Below are 20,715 nucleotides of genomic sequence, written 5' to 3' on the forward strand. Positions count from 1 at the left end.
CAGTCACTTTCTGGCTTCCTCTGACTCACCCTCTTGCTCATCCTTCCCAATCAGACACCCCCTGTCCTCCCTTGTTCACAAATCATTTACTCCCTCCCCACCAGTCTCATGCTTCCTTCTCAATCCTTGTGCCAAACCCCCTGTCACTCCCACCCTGCCTCACCCAGTCCCTGCCCCACCCAGCTCCTGCCTCACCCCCATGCCTGCCTTCCTTCCTCACCTGCCTGTATCTTGAATGAGAGTGGATCAGTGATTGACAGTGAGAACACGTCTGGGTCCACCCATAACCTGACATTACACCCCTCCCTCCCCCACACACCTATGCCTACACACACACACACACACACACACACACACACACACACACACAGCTGGTACATGATAATCTGGCACTTCCTGCAGATGACTAAACTTGTGTAGGCTAAAATCTATTGGACATTTTCAGATATTAATGGCTGATGATCTAATAAACACTGTCATTGTCGATTCTGAAACAAACGCTCATGTGTGTCAGCGTCCTGTACACATATATATCCTGTGCTTTAATTTGAACGATGAATCAAAGAAGAGTTTATTAGCATTATCGCACTTGATTATGATAGAAAGATTGAGTTCCACGTAAAACAGTCCATGAGAAAAAGAAATAGCAAGGATTCATTTAAGCATTTTACTTTGCCTACTGCAACACGATGTTCTAGCTGAGAGGAGCCTTTGTGCTTTAATGGGTGCCCCCAAAACAATGTTGGGGAAAAATAAAAAGAAAACTCCTCCGACCCCTTCCCAAACTCTGATCACTTTCACCCACCCATTCTCACCCTTACCCCACCTGCCCCGCCTCGCCTCTCCCACCAAACCCCCACTCACCCCCACCCATATCCACCCTCATTCTCTCACCCCACCCTCACCTCTCACTCACACCCCTCCCCACCTCTCCCCTACCCCCACCTATTACCCCACCCACACCCCTCCCCACCTCTCCCCTACCCCCACCTATTACCCCACCCACACCCCTCCCCACCTCTCCCCTACCCCCACCTATTACCCCACCCACACCCCTCCCCACCTCTCCCCAACCCCCATCTATTACCCCACCCACACCCCTCCCCACCCTCCCCCCCTCGGACACACAATATCTCCTTCACGTAATTTCCTGAATCGTGACTCTCCATTACTAACACAAATACCCCTTAACCCCTTCAGTCTAATGACGTGTTTTTATATATATCATTTTTAGCCCTGCCAGTACCACCTAGAGATTTTATTAAAGTTAGAGAGATCCCTAACGATGAAGATGTGAATGAATTATATATGTAACCCTTCCAGTTTCAAAAGTCTCTTCCTAGCTTAGTATTCTCTCAAAAATTTGATAAAAATAATCTGGTTGTAGCCTATAAAATAAAGCACTGTAGTAAGGAAGGTAACCCATTCGGTACGAGGACGTAATTTTGTTATTCATGGCTCCTGACGTTTGTGTTCAGCTTGCAGTGAAGAGCATAGCAAAATTGTCGTTAAGCTCATTTTTTAATTCTTATGATTACATTATTTTTTACGTACCGCCCCCAGACGATATTATTCAACTCTTGCCAAACGTCAGATAGTGGAGTAATTACAGGGATCGCTTTAATGTCTTTATTAATGTCTCCTTGTTGCTGCCAGACGATTTTATACAGCTTCGGGGAAAGGTAGGGCTGGGATTAAATACAGGGTTTTATTTGCCACTTCAATATGATAGTGTTCTGTGTACTGTTTCTCCTGCCAGACGATTTATTCAGCTTTAGGGGAATGTCTAGCCGTGATAGGCATAGAAATACTCTTCCATAACCTTCTCCTGATCGGGACAGCTATATTACTCTGGTACAGCTCACGCAAGACGATTTTGTTCACCTGGAAGTAAATGTTAGGAATCTGAGGCCATTAACCATTAACACACTAGTGGTCGGGATAACTCTAGTAGTCTATGTTAGCCAATAGCTCTTAAAATTTTCCGGGCCCAGTATCCCCAGGTTGAACTCTAAGTCATCCGGATACCCCCTCGTTATTACTATCACTCCTTCCCCTTTCAATTTCCTGTATGTGAAAAGGAGACATGAGAATGGCTATTAAAAAAAAAATGAATTATGTGGACGCTTATTTATGTTTTCAATAAGATAAACTCATAAACAAATTTCCGATATTATCTGCACATGAATATATTACCATACCTTTTTTTTCTTTTTTTTTTAAGGATGTCTTTCTGGATGCCCTTTAGGACCCATTTCGATACTTACTGGGGGTGTCGAGGCACTATTTAAGAACACAATCTCTCCAGTGCTGGTATGTTTCTTATTATATTCCTGCAAATTCCAGACGATTTTATTCAGCACTAGAAGAACCTCTTGTGGTAAAAGGGCTAATGGAGCTCGTTTCTAGTCCCCCTTGGCATCAAACGTCTCTGCTCACCTGAATGAAAGCCTCAGGTGGGAGGAAAAATGGATTGTATGCGACGTCAATGAACTGAAGGAATGAACCGAGGACATGGACACCATTTTGTTCTTGCTGATGCCAGATGAATTTAATTAGTTTTGGGAATAAGTCTCGTGCTGAAGAGGTTAAAGGAAATATTCACTAGGCCATACCACGTTGAGTACACCGCTTCCCGTCCGATCAGCGAAGTTAAGCAACGTTGGGTCTGGTTAGTACTTGGATGGGTGACCGCCTGGGAACACCAGATGCTGTTGGCATCCCTACGTGTCAAGTGGGGTTGGTGGAGGATTAGTGCCCCTCCCTGTAAAACCATTAACTCTAAGCCCTTGGCCACCCCGTTTGGGATACATGGCGTCTGGCAATGGAATGATGATGAATGAATGATGTAACTTTTTCAGCTTAAGGGCATTTTTTTCCTTTTTCTGATCTTATTGTTTTCTTTTCCTTTGCTTGCTCTTACGCCTTGACCATCTTATTCTGTCTTTAGAGACCTTTCACAATGGAAATATTAGTGAATGTCGTCTCTCACCCCTTCCATGCGATAGGACAATCCCAAGCTTAATAGAATCACGTAAGTATAGTATCAACAAAATAAACAATATAAGAAAATAAGTGAATAAAAGACGTCCTGAGTTTGAAAGCGTTCCACATACGATGGTTCTGAGCTTAATTCCTATTGTTGTCAGTCGATTACATTCAACCAAATGAGATCCATTCCATTCCATTCCATTGCCAGACGCCATATATCCCAAACGGGGTGGTCAAGGGCTTGGAGTTAATTGTTTTACAGGGAGGGGCACTAATCCTCCACCAACCCCACTTGACACGTAGGGATGCCAACAGCATCTGGTGTTCCCAGGCGGTCACCCATCCAAGTACTAACCAGACCCAACCAAATGAGATGACTTGTAATAAAGAGGACAGAAACAAGTATTATTGACACCATAAGCTTGATAACGCCCTCTACAATATCTAAGTGTGAACACCCTACTTCTGCCAGCTTTTAACACTTACTCTTGTAATTTACTACTACTACTACTACTACTATTACTACTACTTAACACTTCAACCTGAGGATCCAGTTGTGTTATTTACCTCCGTGGAATGTATTACACTAAACAAGTAAAGACAGCCTTCAATAATCTCTTCAGGACGAATATTTTAATGTGTTTTTTTGCCAACACAACACACATCTATTCATCATTTCGTAGAACTGCAAAGGAACACCATCTCGCGCAAATGGGTAAATCCGCTCATGAAACCAGTCCTTCTCCATGTTGTTCTAGTTACGTCAGAACAGGCTAGGTTAGGTTAGATGAGGTTAGGATGGGTTAGATTGTCAAGCTAGGTAAGGTTAGATGAGGTTAGGATGAGTTAGATTTTAGGTTAGGTAAGGTTAGATGAGGTTAGGATGAGTTAGATTGTTAGTTAGGTTAGGTAAGGTTGTGTTAGACTGCAAGGTAAGGTTAGGTTAGATGAGGTGTGGTTGGGTTAAACTGTTAGGCTAGATAAGACGAAGCTAGACATGTTTAGGGACGAAGCGACTGGTGAGGGATATACGTTGGACCTGGATCAACCTGGGAGCCTTCACGTGGTGGAACTGATATAACCGGGAAGATCCGCTGCAAGTCGTGCAAGTTCCGCATCTGTCTTCCTGTCCCCTGAAAAAAGAGCAGTTTCAGCCTCCCGTCCACCAGTTCCATATTGAAATGTATCTAGGTCAACAACAACAACAACAACAGCAACAGCAAATACAGCAGCGACACCACCACCACCACCACCACCAACAACAACAACAACAACAACAAACAAGCAAAAACAACATCCAGCATTGTGGAGCCCCTTTACAGTGTAGGGGTGTGAAATCTCCATCGTTAGCCTTTTCAGTGCGATGACGTCCTTTGTTTATATCTCAGTAAGTCACTAGAAGATGCACGTATAATAGATAGATAGTTTATAGATAAAAAGATATATTACAACTACCACATTCCAGCAAGTATGACAACTATTACCACCATAAATGCCACTTCTACCAAAAATGCCACCACAACCACAACCACCACCACCACAATTACCACCACCACTATTACTCTGGTCGGATTATTCACGGAACCACTCTGCCAAATGGCCCCCAAAATTGAACAATATTTATTTAGCAAAGTCCGTCATTTTGCGCTGAGGAAGTTTGAATTGGAGGGGAATTTCTCTCTCTCTCTCTCTCTCTCTCTCTCTCTCTCTCTCTCACACACACACACACACACACACACACACACACACACATTATCTTTCTCCCATCATCACCCTATACATTTACTACACTTACTTATTTCTCGAGCCTGCTGAGATACTTGTGTTTTATTCTCACTCTCTCCAGGCGATTTTATTCAGCTTAAACTAGACGCTTCGAACCGGAGGGCTTAAGAATACAGTATCATAAATTAGCCCGTTCATTACCATGGTCTGTTTGTGGTTTAATGAAAACATGCGATACAGTAAGAGTAAATTAAAACAGTGTTGTCGTCGAAGCTAAACGTTCAACGATTTTCTTTTTTGGACAAAGTAGTAGTAGCAGTAGTAGTAGTAGTAGCGGTAGTAGTAGTGGTAGTAGACCTCTAACCCTGCGGAGTGATTTTCTGTGTACTATGGACACTGCTCAGTCAGCGTTGTGTTATCCTGTATCAGTTATTTTCTATTCCCACTGCCACACCCAAGTCCACACCAGCAGACTGAGCCGTACCAGGAACACACAAGATTCCTCTCGGTGAGTTTTTAGTGCAGAGCTGTTTACGGATCACCCTGTACTCGTTTAATTTATTCATGAAAAAAACAGACGATTATATAGAGTTTTCATTATTAATAGTAATAGTAGCAGCTGTAGTAGTAGTGTTATTGTAATTAATTATTCACTCCGATAAGGAGCATATGTTTTCACACCTGTTTGTTTGTTATCCCCCACCTTCAGCAAGGCGGACCGATAATGTTTTTGTCCGCGTCTGTGTGTGTGTGTGTGTGTGTGTGTGTGTGTGTGTGTGTGTGTAGTTTTTACCACATTTACATAGATTCACAAACCACACAGACATTACGAGCATGTCTAGGTATTCCGGTCGTAGTACTTGAAGAATATCCTACTTTCTATATACAGACACTTAAAGACAGAAGAGTAGCACACAAGGTTCTCATTCATCCTCCAAACCCTCAGACAATCAGCTGTACTGGGAAACAGGGAGAAGCATTGATTAGATAATGAGAGAGAGAGAGAGAGAGAGAGAGAGAGAGAGAGGGTGGGGTATGTGTGCGTGTGTGTGCGTGTGTGTGTGTTTGTGTGTGTTTTTTTTGTTTGTGTTTTTGTTTGTGTTTGTGTTTGTGTGTGTGTGTGTGTGTGTGTGTGTGTGTGTGTGTGTGTGTGTGTGTGTGTGTGTGTGTGTGTGTGTGTGTGTGTGTGTGTTTGCTCCTCCTGTGACTTCCTGTAAGGCCTAATATCCTGTGAGGGTGTAAGGTGAGAAGGAGGGTGGGGGGAGAGGAGAAGAGAAGGAGAAGAGAAAGAGAAAGAAAAGGAGGAAGGGAAGGAGGGAAGGAGAGAGAGAGAGCATGAGGGAGGGAAGGAAGGAGAGACAAATAAACAGAGACTGACTGACTGACTGACATAGGCACACAGACAGACAGACAGAGGAAGGTGAGAGGGTGGGGGAGGAAGGGAAGTAGGGAAGGAGGGAAACTTCTTGGAGGGAATAGAGGGAAAGAGGAAATTATGCCCTACAAAGACAGCCAGACAGACAGACAGAAAGAGGCGAATCTTTCAGTTTCCTAGCCATGTTATGCTGACGATCACCTGAAGAATTAACTCAACAACGAGAAATCTAAGTTTTAATTTGAAGATACTTGAATATTTTATCTAAGAGTTCTAGTGATGGCTGAAGTACTAGTAATGGCTCAAGTTCTAGTGATGGCTCAAGTTCTAGAAATGGCTTAAGGGAAAGATTACTCTCAGGTTAATCCCCTAGAGTTCTAGTAGTAACCTTCGTTCTCTCTTGCTTCAGAAGATTTAATTAAATCACATAAATCGGCAAGAACGACATTTATTCATTACAGTAGGATGACCACTTATATTGTGTTTTATATTTTACAGTACGATAGCCTCTTTTATATTTTATTCTTTATTTTTTTTTTTACAGTAAGATGACCACTTGTATTATTTATTACAGTACGATGGCGTCTTGCAGTCTTTACGTTTTACAGTACAATGACCTCGATTATAGTTCATTCTTTTATTTTTACAGTAAGTTTGTCTTTCATTGTATTTTTTTATTAATTTTATTACAGTACGATGACCTCATATTTTGTTTTATATTTTCTACAGTACGTTGGCCTCTTTTATTGTGTTCTTACTGCAATCAGAAAATTCTGTTCAGTTAAAATAAAGCACTGCACAATGAAATCAATTTACCTCCTTATTTCGATGGCGCCTTTATTCTTATTTCCACCTGCTGGCTCGGTGAAGGGATTAGATGCTACATTCAGTAATCTGTCCACTTCGGATAATCTCTCCAAACGAAAATCAGATCGTATGCAGAAGGCCAAGAGTAGCTATTAGGGGCCACCATGCTGAATGGGAGAGGTGAGGAGAAAGCGATGATGATGATGATGATGATGATGATGATAAGTCACTGTGCTTCAGGATTACAAGGACGATGATGATAACGCAAGGGAGAAGTGGAAAACAAAGTATGGAAGATGACGATGATGATGATGATGGTGACTGGACGCATAGGTAACCATCCCATTTTCTATTAGCAGATAAACAGAAGGAAAGGTCAAGTGAAAAGGAGTACTTAGCTAAATAGCATTTGTGGGGGGACTTTCTATATTTAATTGAACATGGTGAATGTATGTGTTTGTGTGTGCTAGAGAGAGGGAAAAGTCTGTGTGCGTCCGTGTGTGTGTGTGTGTGTGTGTGTGTGTGTGTGTGTGTGTGTGTGTGTGTGTGTGTGTGTGTGTGTGTGTGTGTGTGTGTGTGTGTGTGTGTGTGTGTGTGTGTGTGTGTGTGTGTGTGTGTGTGTGTGTGTGTGTGTGTGTGTGTGTGTGTGTGTGTGTGTGTGTGTGTGTGTGTGTGTGTGTGTGTGTGTGTGTGTGTGTGTGTGTGTGTGTGTGTGTGTGTGTGTGTGTGTGTGTGTGTGTGTGTGTGTGTGTGTGTGTGTGTGTGTGTGTGTGTGTGTGTGTGTGTGTGTGTGTGTGTGTGTGTGTGTGTGTGTGTGTGTGTGTGTGTGTGTGTGTGTGTGTGTGTGTGTGTGTGTGTGTGTGTGTGTGTGTGTGTGTGTGTGTGTGTGTGTGTGTGTGTGTGTGTGTGTGTGTGTGTGTGTGTGTGTGTGTGTGTGTGTGTGTGTGTGTGTGTGTGTGTGTGTGTGTGTGTGTGTGTGTGTGTGTGTGTGTGTGTGTGTGTGTGTGTGTGTGTGTGTGTGTGTGTGTGTGTGTGTGTGTGTGTGTGTGTGTGTGTGTGTGTGTGTGTGTGTGTGTGTGTGTGTGTGTGTGTGTGTGTGTGTGTGTGTGTGTGTGTGTGTGTGTGTGTGTGTGTGTGTGTGTGTGTGTGTGTGTGTGTGTGTGTGTGTGTGTGTGTGTGTGTGTGTGTGTGTGTGTGTGTGTGTGTGTGTGTGTGTGTGTGTGTGTGTGTGTGTGTGTGTGTGTGTGTGTGTGTGTGTGTGTGTGTGTGTGTGTGTGTGTGTGTGTGTGTGTGTGTGTGTGTGTGTGTGTGTGTGTGTGTGTGTGTGTGTGTGTGTGTGTGTGTGTGTGTGTGTGTGTGTGTGTGTGTGTGTGTGTGTGTGTGTGTGTGTGTGTGTGTGTGTGTGTGTGTGTGTGTGTGTGTGTGTGTGTGTGTGTGTGTGTGTGTGTGTGTGTGTGTGTGTGTGTGTGTGTGTGTGTGTGTGTGTGTGTGTGTGTGTGTGTGTGTGTGTGTGTGTGTGTGTGTGTGTGTATGTGTGTGTGTGTGTGTCTGTGTGTGTGTGTGTGTGTGTGTGTGTGTGTGTGTGTGTGTGTGTGTGTGTGTGTGTGTGTGTGTGTGTGTGTGTGTGTGTGTGTGGGCGCGGTCGGTCGGTCGGTCGGTTTTAAATATGTGTGCGAGGCGGGCAGACAGATACTGAAATCAAACTGATTCTTTCAAACCTTCATTGACTGTTTCAGGGATATTTGCAATAGCAGCATCTATGCTATCCTGTACATTAGTTCATAATAATTCATGTACTCAGGTTTCACAGCTTTCAGAAAATAAAAACCAAAAAAAATCATAAATCCAGTTCACTATACACTTCTCTTCACTGGGGTTGGCTGTAACAGTAACAATAAGACTGCTAGATCAGACCTTCTGCTGGGAATTGTAGTGGTAGCCAGAATTAAGCCTTTGCAATGCAGGCGTGTTAGTAATGAGTAATGCTTACTGTATGAATGTCCTAGAGTAGGATTGACCATGTTTGTGTGTGTCAAGGACTGTTGTATTACTGGCATGTTGTGACAGGAATGTTTTGTGTCCTACTCTGGACAAAGACTTTAAAACCCATTTTCAGGGACCCATTAGTCCTTATATGTACTATGCACTTTCATTTATTACCACCTGAACACTAATGCCCACTGACCATACTGAATAAACCATCGAGCGTCTCATTCATTTAGGGAATTTTAGGTATTATAACGTCTTTTTTATGACACACCAGCAGGTTTTGTAGATCAGTTTAAAAAATATATAAATGAAATTCAAATCACCGGACTGTTCCCTACCCCAGCTATGATGGAACTAAGGCCGTTTTAGGCAGTACAACACTTTCCACAACACTTAACCACCACCCCTGCCATATCCAAGCACATGAAAGGACCTACTACAACAACCCACATTATGTTTACCACGTCTCTGGTTTCGAACCGTAGCATCACAAGACGAGCTGCCACCGAGTTACCGCGGCTCCCGGTAAGACGGTCATGGTCTTGAGCAATAATGCCGGATAAACACACTACTCCCCGTGCTGGAATTCCGCACTCGAAAAATCAGCCAACACTTATAAGCAGAATGAACTTGCGTATAATACTGGAGCTGTTGATGTTAGGGTGAGTAAATGCGGCACAGGTGGAAATGTAGGAGTGACTATTTAACAACCAACACCGCCACACGATGCACCCTCCGACCCAGAGCCTGTGTAGCGCTAATTGTCACATAAATCTCAACCATAAGCCACAACGTAGGTCCCAGTGTTTCGTTCATCAAAAACCTGTGTAGCAGCAATCTGTCCTACAATAATACCACGGATCTGTTGTATGGATTTTCTCATCTATCATTATTCAGAAGTAGGTAGACATAGATGGATGAAGTACGTATGTAGATGCTTATGGCAAGGGTTGCAACCTATCTTTATTTTTTTTTTTTACCCCTTCATTTCGATGACTTTTTTTTTTTTTTTTTTACTGAGCTGTAACTACCTCTATACGAATTTACTCATGTCACGAATGGCCCCTGGTAATGAGAGGGTTAATGCAGGCATCTCTAACCACTCCAGATGGAAAAGTACCTCCTAAACTGAATAAAATCGCTGCAGGTAGCAAGAACAAAGGTATAAAAGGGCAACATTGGACTGAAGGAGTTAACTTGAGGAAGAGAACCAGGAAGACGAATGATGCAGGAGTGGATGTGTGGCCACGTTACTGGACATGGTTGATAACTTTCTTGCTAATGTGCTGTTCCTGTTCCGGGTTCTTAATGCCCCTGGTCCGTGTTTATTTTCTTTTAATCATTATTACCTTGTCCGGGAAGGAGTCCGGCGAGGTATTGTATTTGGTAGTTTCTTTGTTTCTTTCTCTCTTTGTTAGCAGCATTTCGGAAAAACGGCTGAATGAAGTTACAGAAAACCTTGAAGGATTTGTGGGACTTGGTCACAAAAGGAAATTATTAAATTTTAGATGTAGTCCAGTGACCCTGAAATGTCAAAATCAAGGTCACGAATTTTCAGAGGGCAATAAATTGAAAACGGTTGAAGAGCGAGATATTTATTACTATCATCATACAGGAACTCCCATGAAGGCTTTCATTTTGCACCAAGACCTTTGACCCTGAGTGACACAAAGGTCAAGCTCAAGGTCACGGATATTAAAGGGGCTGTAACTCGAAACTGGCTGCAGATAGATATTTACTATTATCAACATATGTGAAATCCTTTATGAGTTTTTAATTGGTACCATGACCTTAAGTGACCTTGAAAGGTCAAACCCAAGGTCACGGATTTTCAGGGGGCTATATCATGAACACGGTTGAAACGGCAATAAATTTTCTGTCGGGCGAGGTTTATTGTGCCTGGCAACACTTGTTCTTTTTTTTTTTCCTTTGCGTTTGCATGCATTTGCTGTTAAATTGTTTTTGTTTAAACCACTTTTGTGTCATGATTCTCTTTTGCTTTTCCTCTCGGGTGCTTTTGTTTCTCCGTTGCATCTCTTACGTTTTCATTATCCTTCTTCATTTCCTTTCCTTCTTTCATTTCTTTACGTCACTAACGCCATAACCTCCTCACAAACCTCAAAATTAAACTCCAGCCTCACCCACAACCACACAACACTAATTTCCAGTATGTCATTAGTCTTGTATTGGTTCATTAAGTCATAATAGCTCATCTGTGCTAATAATGGCGGAGGTAAGTGCGGTGCAGAGGTAGAGAGGTGTATGTTGTTGGGTGTGGGGTGTGGGGTATGGGGTGAGGGATGTGGGGTGTGAGGAGTTTGGTGTGAGGTGTGGAGTGCGGGGTGCTTGGTATGTGGGAGTGTAGGGTGTGGGGTTTGGAGTGTGGGGTGGGTGTGTGGGTTGTCGTATGTCGGGTATGAGGGTGTGATATGTGATATGAGGTGTGGGTTGTGGTGTGTCGTGTGTGGGGTTTGGAGTGTGAGGTGTGGGGTGTGGGATGTGAGATGTGGGGTCAAGGTATGGTGTGGGATGTGAAATCTTCCTCTTTATGAATTATTCCGTCTAAAAATAATAGGAATCCAATAAGAAATATCCTCGTAGTGAAGAAGAAAGCGGATATTCTACAGAACTCACCAACATATAAACACCCTTACTAGCGCCGTCCTGTTAATCCAGAGTGACGCAGTTTTAACATGTATTCATTTAGGACGGTGGGTGTTAGTGCCCAAGCGGTGACATGTATAGATGTTGACTCAATGTCTTGTCGTAGATGGATTATTGAACTTGGTGAGTGAGTGGCGTGTTTCCAAATTAGACACAACATATTTTCGTCATTGTCCTGATCAGTATTCACATCCCTCTAAAACAAGCAAGTAAAATATAAACACATAAGCAAAGAAAAAAATAATGAATAAAATAAAATGTCTGTCACTTCAAGTAAATTAATTAGCAAAAAATTACATTGATAAAAGATTAAAATGAAAATGCCTTCCACTACAAGTTTTAAAAATTACTTTCCATTATTAAACTTAATTATCTAGATGACTGAACAAATTTTCCTCGGGACAGTTGTGTTATTCTGAAGAACAAACATGTTAAATACATTATTAAATTATTCTTACCAAACTTCCGCATTTTTTCATCAAAATGAATGCATTGTTGGTGGAAGTATTACTTTTGCTGTAACTGTTTTTTAATCATAAGAACGTGTGTGTGTGTGTGTGTGTGTGTGTGTGTAATTCACCGGGCCGGTCAGGATCACTTGATGGTCGTGATCGTCAGCTTTTTACCCTCCCGGAAGGGAGCTGAGAGCTCATGTAGTCCGATCTAAGGGCAAGGCTGTGACCTTCACACACGCACACACCCGTCCCCTTGCTCAAGGGGGACAGTAACCACCCACTTCGTCAGTGAAACTTTTCGCAACCTGAGCGAGGCGCGAACTCCCGTCCACCAGTTGGCATGCGAGAACGTTACCACTGCGCCAGCGAGTGTGTGTGTGTGTGTGTGTGTGTGTGTGTGTGTGTGTGTGTGTGTGTGTATGTGTGTATGTGTGTGTGTGTGTGTGTGTGTGTGTATCTACTTTACAACTTATTGAACCCACATATAGAGACCTTAATTCGATAGTAAAATCATAATGTTATTCCCTTTAGCCCTATTTCCTCTATCGTAATTAACATTTGTATGGTTCTTCATTTGTCTTTTTTTTTTTTTACTTGTGCTTTCCTATAAAAATTCAATTACATTTTTTTTTTCACTCTGCGTGGTTTCATAAAGCTAATTCCATATTTTTGCTTCTTCCTGTCATGGCTAATTAATGTGTGTGTGTGTGTGTGTGTGTGTGTGTGTGTGTGTGTGTGTGTGTGTGTGTGTGTGTGTGTGTGTGTGTGTACTTTCTTCTTATACTTTCACAGCCCTTTTTTATGCTATTTGGTATCATTGTGTGGTCTATTTCCTTTAATTCGTCAGACTAATAAAACATCAGTTTGCGTGCCTGTGTGTGTGTGTGTGGTGTGTGTGTGTGTGTGTGTGTGTGTGTGTGTGTGTGTGTGTGTGTGTGTGTGTGTGTGTGTGTGTGTGTGTGTGTGTGTGTGTGTGTGTGTGTGTGTGTGTGTGTGTGTGTGTGTGTGTGTGTGTGTGTGTGTGTGTGTGTGTGTTTTATCATTAATCTACAACGCATTATCATGACCACCATTCTTTCACAAAAGGGAAATAATTGTACTCTGCAGAATACTATATCGTTGTTTGACCCTTCAGTATGGAGTCGCCCTTTGTATCTTACTGTCAAACGCTGCCGTCATGCTTTCCTCAGATCAGTATTTCAATTTAATTTTCAACAGAAGACTCAATAAACAAGTAACCCTAACATATTCAGGTCTCTAAGTTGGAAAGGAAGAGAGAGAGAGAGAGAGAGAGAGAGAGAGAGAGAGAGGTATTGAAGGAAGGGCTTATCTTACTAAAATTAATAATATTTGCTCCACTTCAATTCTCCAATATGAGAGGTCTACGCAAAGATGAATAAAAGTTGTTTGACGAAGTTAAAATGAGACTATCGTACTGCAAAGGATAATAGTAGCGAAGTAAGATTGATATCCGTGAATATTGCATTAATTATTCATTGTAATGCATTTCAACTCTGGAAATTTGTTGATGGGAAATGAATTATACACACACACACACACACACACACACACACACCACATCCATACAACATACTGAGAGAGAGAGAGAGAGAGAGAGAGAGAGAGAGAGAGAGAGAGTATTGAAGGATGAGAGAGGAGATAAACCCGAGAGAAAAAATCGTACTTATTGTTAACCAAATTTGTGTGATGTTTGTGCAAGGGGAGGGAAAATGGAGGAGGAAATGAGAAGGGGGAGAAGAGGGAGAGAAAAGAGTAGAAGGAAGGAGGGAGAGAAAGGGAGGGAGGAAGGGGAGAGAGTGGCAGGGGTGGGGGAGAGGGGCAGGGAGAGGGAAAATTGAAAAAAGGGAGTATGGGATAGGGGGGAATACGAGATGCAGACAAGCAGGCAAAGAGAGAGAGAGAGAGAGAGAGATTGAAGAGAAGGAGGAGGAAGAAGAGGAGGAGAAGAAGGAAGAGGAAGAGGAGGAGAAGAAGGAAGAAGAGAGGAAGAGGAGGAGGAAGAAGAGGAACAGGAGGAGGAAAAGGAGGAGGTAGAGGAGAAGGAGGTGGGGCAGGTGGAGGTGGAGAAGGAGGTGAAGGTAGAGGTGGAGATGAAGATGGAGAAGGAGGAGGAGGACTGGAGGTATAAGATTAGGAGGAGGAGGAGGAGGAGGTGGTGGAGGACGTCAGAAAGAAGAGTGAGAGGGAGGGGAACATGGAACGATAAAGGTAAGGGAGGAGAGAATTACCCCTGAAGATTGATAATTACACTTGCATTACTAGATCTGAATGCTGAAAGGTATAAGCAAGCCTCTGATTTCTGTCGGTCGATTATAAAAAAATACCGTAATGCAGTTTTTCACCTGATTAGCCTGCATCCCACGTAAAAGGGAGATGTCGAAACCCGTAGCTACATAAAGATCAGGCATATTTTGTCATCATGGCACACTTCAGGAAATAAGGTCAAAAACTGAGGCTTGTTCACATCCTTGCAACCTCATTTTGAATAATACGTGGCTTAGTGCTTTAGAAGGGAACTTGGTGGGAAAGAAGGAAACAAAATGATTAATATTTTCCCCACCAAACAGATTTATTCATTTCTAGTGAGGCTTTTGTAATAGAATGGGTTTATGACCTTCATTACGAGGCTGCTAATTGGATGGTATCTTTATATCAATTAACAGTATCCGGTAGAAGCAAGAAAAAATCAGTATGACTAAATCAAGCTTAAATGGTCTACATGTAAAGTGAGATGGAGTGACAAAGAGGAGACAGACAGACAGACAGAGAGTTCTACATGTGAAGTAAGAAGGAGTGTCAAACAGAAATGGGAGAATTACTGTGGAACTGGCTGACCCGCGGTATGTTAAGAGGTATGGTTATGTGGGAAGAATGAGTGACAAGACGCTAACAAGCAGAATGCATGGATTGAGACTAGGGGGAGTGAAAGGATGGGGGAGGACAAGAAAGAGGTGGTGGCTGAGTGGTTAGAGAAGGTATCCGATGTTTGAGAGGACGCGAAGTCGATCCATTGCTGGGGACAATTTCGCTAAAACAAACTAAATTGATCCTGCACTTGATCCACCGACATGTCATAAAATCATCCCTACCGTGAGAGAGAGAGAGAGAGAGAGAGGGGGGGGGGTCAGTGTAAATGCTGAATAAGTGACGTGTGCGATACGTAGGGAAAATCCAAGGCCTCAGAGAAAAGAATATGAAGATTGTGCCCAGGAGTGAGAAGGAAGGGAAGGTCAAAGGTGGAAAAACTGGGTGGAAGATTTTAAGAATTATGGAAGCCTGAGCATCGACGAGGGTGAGAGGCTGGTGTGAAGCAAATTGGAATGACGTGTTCTACAGGTGGATGGCCCGCTGTCAGTGCTCTATACAAGGCAAGAAGTGATGCGACCGGGGTAGACCGCAGATATATCCCCTGCATATTGCCATGGTTGCCTCAGAACTGATTTATTGTAGTCAATTACACAGAGCTGCTGGGAGACGGAAATGGTTCAATGAGGTTACTGCAATTTTTCGTTTTCCAAAGCTTTACAGATGGAGTGAACGGATAACAGGTGGTGTTTATGGTACACACACACACACACACACACACACACACACACACACACACACACACACACACACACACACACACACACACACACACACACACACACACACACACACACACACACACACACACACACACACACACACACACACACACACACACACACACACACACACACACACACACACACACACACACACACACACACACACACACACACACACACACACACACACACACACACACACACACACACACACACACACACACACACACACACACACACACACACACACACACACACACACACACACACACACACACACACACACACACACACACACACACACACACACACACACACACACACACACACACACACACACACACACACACACACACACACACACACACACACACACACACACACACACACACACACACACACACACACACACACACACACACACACACACACACACACACACACACACACACACACACACACACACACACACACACACACACACACACACACACACACACACACACACACACACACACACACACACACACACACACACACACACACACACACACACACACACACACACACACACACACACACACACACACACACACACACACACACACACACACACACACACACACACACACACACACACACACACACACACACACACACACACACACACACACACACACACACACACACACACACACACACACACACACACACACACACACACACACACACACACACACACACACACACACACACACACACACACACACACACACACACACACACACACACACACAGGCGAAGCGAGGCCATAACCAGTCAGGTCGAATGTGCAAAGTAAATCGCAAAAGAAAAGACGTTACCATAATCTCCGAAGCCAGCTACAAAGTCGGCCGTGAATGCGAGTGAATAAAGTTGCCGTCTCCTGCTGTTGCGATCCACACTGCTGGCACGATTATCACTGAGCATCCGCAGCCAAATCAACAACAAAATATATCAAGCCCCTTTGTGCTCTGAAATGCTGGTCTGTAAATCCTAATAAATTGCCCTGTGTTGTATGCTACTATGTCAGTCACCAAGCGAAAAAAAGTGCCACCAACTTACTGTTTTTATCTTTAGGGAATCATACATTAATTATGCCGAAACACACACACACACACACACACACACACACACACACACACACACACACACACACACACACACACACACACACACACACACACACACACACACACACACACACACACACACACACACACACACACACACACACACACACACACACACACACACACACACACACACACACACACACACACACACACACACACACACACACACACACACACACACACACACACACACACACACACACACACACACACACACACACACACACACACACACACACACACACACACACACACACACACACACACACACACACACACACACACACACACACACACACACACACACACACACACACACACACACACACACACACACACACACACACACACACACACACACACACACACACACACACACACACACACACACACACACACACACACACACACACACACACACACACACACACACACACACACACACACACACACACACACACACACACACACACACACACACACACACACACACACACACACACACACACACACACACACACACACACACACACACACACACACACACACACACACACACACACACACACACACACACACACACACACACACACACACACACACACACACACACACACACACACACACACACACACACACACACACACACACACACACACACACACACACACACACACACACACACACACACACACACACACACACACACACACACACACACACACACACACACACACACACACACACACACACACACACACACACACACACACACACACACACACACACACACACACACACACACACACACACACACACACACACACACACACACACACACACACACACACACACACACACACACACACACACACACACACACACACACACACACACACACACACACACACACACACACACACACACACACACACACACACACACACACACACACACACACACACACACACACACACACACACTGATGGATGGACAGCAGGTAAGGCCCAGAGCCCGTACACTATGACGGACAAACACAGGATTGAATGATGGATGGATGAACGGCTGTGTCTGGTGGTTTTCGCGCCATTACATATTATCTCATTTCCATAACTGGCCTCTATTTGTCCTTAATTTCCTGTACAGGGGCTAAACTTACATAATTAACGATGACAGTTTTATGAAGCTGGGTTACTTTGATTTTTGTGTGTGTGTGGAATATGCTAGCCTATCCTCAACAGCACTTCTTTTTTTTTACCCCTTATATCAGACAGCGTACTGTCCATTTATCCTCCCTACCTTCATATTTTCAGAGATGTTTATTAAGCCTATGGTAGACCGCTAGTAATGAAAGGAATAATGAATGCTGCATCTCTTATACTGAATGAGATTGTCTGGAGTTGGCAGAATTATGTGAAGAGATGCGTTATCGTGGTGAAGTGATAAAGCTTTAGAAGTCTGAATGACCGCTAATTAGGTCTTTTCCACTATCAATTATTATTATTATCATCATCAGTCGGAGCGAACGAAATGGGTGATATGAATGGGAGAGTTGACACTGATCCGATAAAAAAAGGTCACGGGTCGCTACGGAGTACCAGGGGAGGACGATAATGGAGGGTCAGTGAACAATATGTGCCAGGAAAGGCGGTTATGCAACACTGATTTACATATCAAGCACACAGGTACACAGAGACACATGGCATAAACAGCCTGGAATGGGTGTTAAAAGGAGTCTGGTTATGTGCTGGTAGAGAGAAAGATACTTGAGAGTGTAGTGAAAGGATTGTGAAAGTAGGATTTGGTGGTTTATCTGATCATATGGTTGTGACAAAGCTAACTGAGAGGAGTGTGGTGGATAAAGAGAAGGAGAGAGAGGAGTTGTCAGAGTGAGATTTAGATGGAGAAAGTGACAAACAAAGCACTGGCAAGTTTACAGAATACCTGGTTGAGACAGTGGAGGGAAGCGTCTTTGATTTCAGTACAGGTGGACCGGGAAAACTTTTTGAATGCATAGAGTGGGGATCTGGTTGAGAATGCTAAAATTGTAGGTGATATTGAGAGGATAGCAACTAATAAGAAGGGATGTGAAGGTTGAAAGGACAGTTGAGGAAAAATAATAAGCAGTGTGAGGGTAGAGGCAAGAAAGAGGCTGAACAGAAGGAAGAATGGATTAAAAAGAGAAGTAAAAAGCACGTGAAGAGACTAGTAAGTAGAAGAGAACATGAGAGGTGAATGACGAAATGAATGACTGCAGTTATGAAAATAGAAACTAATTTGGAACGAGATGTGAAAATGGAATGAGACCGCAAAAAATGTAAAACGTGGAAAAAAGCAAACAAAATAATATGAGAAACGTGGAAAAAAGATTTTGAAAGGCTACTGAGTGGAAAAGATTATAGCAAATTAATAGCAAATACGACTGATTTTGGTGATGTGGAGAAATGTGGTGTAGTGACAGGAAGTGATGTGCAGAGAAGGGATGAACTCCCCCCCCCCTGAAATTGGCAGAAGTGAAGAATGTTGTGATACACTTCAAGAATGGAAAGGTATCTGGTGCTAATGAGAAGTATGCAGAAAATATTAAATGCAGTGGAGAGTTTGGAAAGCGGTATTTAATGGAAATATTTAAGAAAACTTGAATGAGTGGAACTGTACGTTTGATCAAAAAATTATCTTATGTTTTCAAACTGTGAACGAAACGTATGAAAACATTCTCCAGCAACTATTCATAGTTGTACATGACCAGTAATTTAATAAGTACGACATGAAGAAAGAACTTTAAGATACATATAAAGTAAACGGTTCATTCAGAAATATTCTCCTAAAGAAAAAACGCGATAAACAACAGCGTTTATTGTTAAACCATTGGTCACCCGTGTTAAGATAGTTTTTGACTGAGCGTACCTGTGGAGTGAAAGGAGGCTATGATTGTATGAAGGTGATCGAAATGAGTGTAAGTTATGATGGTACAAGCATGTTTAGTGCTACAGGAAAGGTATATGGGAAAAATATCATGACTAAAATAAGGAATCGAAGAATAAGCTTAGGATATATCAGAATGTTTGGTGAGTGACGGACAGCGTGACTTGAGGAATGGTAGAGGATATGTGGAACAAATATTTGCAGCGAGACAGATGGTGGAGAAAGATCGTGAAAAATATTGCACGTTATTAATGGTATTTATGGATCTGGAAATAGCGTAGGACAACGTAAACAGAGGGATTAAGGAGGCTTTGCATATGTATGGAGTGGATGGAAAACGGTTGAATGCATTTTTTTTTTTTTTTTTATGTTAGTGAGACCTTTGTATGGGTAGGTAGATATCTATGTGAGTGGTTTAAGATCTGAGCTGGAGTACGACAAAGGTGTGTGATGTCCCCTTGGCTCTTCAATAGATATATATTGGTGGAATTAAGAAAGGGGTAAGAACTTGAGGGATCAGGATGGTAATGAATGCTAAAGGTAGAGTATCACAAATTTGCTGTGTACAGGTGATGCCTTAGTACTACCTATTAATGAACAAGAACTTTGAAAAATTGGTGCAGAATCTAGTGGCGAGAAAACTGGATTGACGAGTGAGCTTAAATACCAGGATATAATGATTGAGAATAGATGGAAATGTGCAAAGCATAAAGTAGAGAAATATAGAAAAGGAAAGTTGCTGGTGATATGAAAGCCTTGATACGAAACAAAGCTCTGCGTGCGGTGGCTACGAGAGGATTGCACTAAGGAGCTTTAGTGATCACAGTAACAGGAACTAAGACTTTGGCGTGGCATGAAAATGAAAAGATAGTAAGAACAGTGGAAATAAATTTGCTTAGGAATGTTCGTGGTGTGCAGCTGGTAAATGGAATAACGAACTATGTGATTGGTGAAAGATGTGAACAGGAATTCTGGGGACACTACAGTTGAAAAGGTTG

General features: G+C 42.9%; 1 non-coding gene across 1 annotated transcript; it reads left to right on the plus strand.

The window, feature by feature from the left end:
- Positions 1–2,601: 2,601 nt before the first annotated feature.
- On the plus strand, positions 2,602–2,719 carry LOC145408562 (5S ribosomal RNA). Its single transcript, XR_013898953.1, has one exon. It is a non-coding gene; the product is annotated as a 5S ribosomal RNA (ribosomal RNA).
- Positions 2,720–20,715: the final 17,996 nt, after the last annotated feature.

This window comes from Coenobita brevimanus, chromosome 77 (genome assembly GCF_032717465.1).
Source record: "Coenobita brevimanus isolate Jiangsu-jjx chromosome 77, ASM3271746v2, whole genome shotgun sequence".
NCBI classification, from domain to species: Eukaryota; Metazoa; Arthropoda; class Malacostraca; order Decapoda; family Coenobitidae; genus Coenobita; species Coenobita brevimanus.